The sequence below is a fragment of the Solanum pennellii genome, chromosome 8 (assembly GCF_001406875.1).
Source record: "Solanum pennellii chromosome 8, SPENNV200".
NCBI classification, from domain to species: Eukaryota; Viridiplantae; Streptophyta; class Magnoliopsida; order Solanales; family Solanaceae; genus Solanum; species Solanum pennellii.
The window spans coordinates 66,363,193-66,366,648 of NC_028644.1; positions in this window are offsets into that span (position 1 = coordinate 66,363,193).

The following is a 3,456-nucleotide window of genomic DNA, read 5'->3' on the forward strand; positions in this document are numbered from 1 at the left end:
TATATATATATATATAATGAATGTCTAATGAGGTACAATTTTATCTTAAGACATAAATAAGTTTAATATTATTAAAACCTTTTGATAACTAATATTTTCTAAAAGAACGTGTAAAAGAGAAATCTAATAAATAATTTGAGAATACGAAAATCAGAATATTTTAACAAAAATCTTGCAAGCTGATCACATCACTGGCTGCTTCAAACTTTAGGTCGTACATGTTAATTACAGTTTATATATATATAGCTTTTATTTTTGTGAAATTTCTTGGGATGCATCATGTAGCTTCGTTATTATGTTCCTTCGTTTATTTATATAACATATTTTTTTAGTGAGTTCGCATACATATATAATGAAAGTACATAACGAAATAAAAATAACACACGCGAAGAAAGCATGATGATTTAAAATATAACATTTACGTCCATATTGCTTCGGCACTATGTGGAACGAGATTAATGCAACTAATATTGGTAAGCAAAATCGATAAATAAAATAGTTTGTGTGATTCTAATCAATAAACGAAAATCTTAGATAAGTCTCTAGCGTTGTTGCATATTGTTGGACCATTTTGCACAAACCTAACCCAACGTCTATTCCATCGTGAAGAATCTAAGTTGATTATTTCACAAAAATTAAAGTCAACAAAGTAAAAAGACAAAAGGAATAATCAACGATAAAGATATTAATTATATGTAATTCATTATAGTGTCCAAACGTGTGGAAAGAATAAATAAATAAATAAATAGTGGTGTGATTGTCAAAATATATTTCCACTAACACTTTGTTTGGATCATTGTTACTCATTATTTCATAATATTGTACTTTATTTATACTGTATTATATGATAGATACAATGTTTGGCTAGACTATATTGTTTATTGTTGTTTATTTGATTTGATTGTATCGTACTGTATATAATTTATAAATTTACTTAAATATCCTTAATTATGATGGGATAAGAGGTTTGACTAGATTTAAATAATTAAGGTAAAAGGGCAAAATAGTATTCTGAAATATTACGTAAATATATAATTATAAAAAGAAATTAAGTAATAATGGAACACACCAAATCGGTTGTTCCATAAAATAGGGATTTTCATTGTTACATAACAATGAAATTTAACAATACAATACAATACATCTTAAATAACAATCAAAACAAACATTGTAGGTATAATAACAATACAATACAATATAATAGGTAACAATGATCCAAACATAATGTAAACTTAGAGTTCGTTTGATTCTTGGAATAAGAGAAAAAGATAGTTAAGTATAAATCGATGAAACTTTCATGCATATATGTTACCTTTAATTTGATCTAAACCAATTTAAGTTGATTTTTCTTCGCACAAACTTTGATTATTTAAAGTTACTTGGTAGAAAATAAACAATAGATGCCAAAATTTCATCCAATTTTTGAGAAAAATGAGTTTCAATAGCTTTTCGTGGAGTCGATTTAAGAGTTTAACAATTGATTTTTTTTATTTCAATCGAAATAAAATCGTTCTTTAAATATAAAAACATATTGTAAATAAAAGTGAAAAATTTATTAAAATCAATTTGACTTAGCCTCATTAATTAGTGAAGGAAAAAAAATCAAACCATATTTGAATATGGCTATTATTGCAATTGCAAGCGCTTCTCATTTCACATGGCTTTACTACATTTTGACTTACTTAATTATTTAATTTATCCCTTTTTATAGTTTATATGGTTGGAGAAGACATGAAATTTGAATAATCTTTAGAAATAGTTAGGTTCAAAATCAATAAAAGTTTGTACATCAAAATCAATAAATTAAAAATTCTAGATCAGTCTCTAGCATATATTCAGGTCTTGCAAATTACATTGTTGAACTATCGTGCACAAAACTAATCTCCTTCATTACAATATCAATATTGATTTTCATAAATAATAATATGTATGTATATTTAGCAATTTTGCCTCGCTCAACATAAATTATATAATACAACTAAAATTATCATATCTTGACCATATACATTTTGAGATATTATACCGCAAAAATATAAATTTAAGCTTCACATTCTTTTTTATTTTAATATCGGAATATCTTCGACAACTCTTTCGTTTCTTAAGTTGTTGAATCGACACTTTTTTTTTTTATTAAAAAAAGCATAAATTTGAACCACTCCGAAATAAGACATTTGTGCGAGTGATCGTAAATTAAATGACGATCCCAAAAATGAAATATTTGTACTCTTTGCCCGTTTAGTTTTGGGGCCCAAGTTCCTAAAATGGATAATTGGTCCAAGATACATGGATTCTAGCCTGGCCCAATGTTGTACATGTTTGTTTAGATTGGACTTTTGTAAGTATCTTCATTTTGGGTCCTAAGTTTTTATTTCTATTTTTGAAAATATACTTGTATAATTAGTTCTTAGCAAATTAGTCTTTAGAATAATATTAGAGCTGAATTTAATATTTTTAAAATTATTTTTTAATTCTATCGACTAAGTATTATAATATCATTTAACATTTTAATTATAATTATCTTAAATTATGATCTAATACTTTCTTTTAAATTATAAAATATTTGGTTTGTTCAAACAAAGTTTTTAGACCATGATTGAAAAATTCATGAATTATATAAAGTTTTTAAAATTAAATAATCATCTCAAAAAATAATTGGTAAAAGAACAATTGGTTTGTTTTTTCTTATTGTTTTCTTTGTAGATTAAGTAATATTCTGACATTAAAGTAAAAATAAAATTAAATTTTGTACTTGTTATTACACATTTTTAAAAAAATATATATTTGAGAAGATATAAACAAACAAGTAGATGAAGAATTATTGATTGTGTCATAAATATTCTTATGTCCACATCCTAATTCCTCTCCATTGGGAAAATTTGATTCGTAAAGCTATTCTAAGATTATAATTTTGAGATTTTAGCTCAGAGCTAATGAGATAAAATAATATTAAATTGAATGAAATAAACTTTAATAATAACAATTGCATAAACATATTTAGGAGCGACTTATGTATATTAGTGGCCTAAAGTAAAAATTAAACGGGGCCTTAAGCTTGAATTATTAATAACTTTTATATAATTGATATCTTCTGGTTTTCAATTGATAATATAACCATTCTTATTTTAAATTATTTTTTATGAGATATACTATTCCAAATATGTCAAATTTCTTTTAATAATTCCTTCATGTTTATGAAAAATTTACTTTTTCTACAAATAAAATTCAATATTTGTTACAAAATAATAACTTATAACCTATTATTATTAAAAACAGGCCTCTTAAATTTGAGACCTAAACCACATGTGTTTTTTTAATACTGTCAAGCCAACATATTAAAAGAAATTTCACCAATAGGATTTAAGAGAATAAAGTGTATGTGATTGTAAGTAAATCTTATCATGAGCGAAAAACAATATAAAAACGTAATATATTGTTTGATTAAAGTTACGTTTTTAT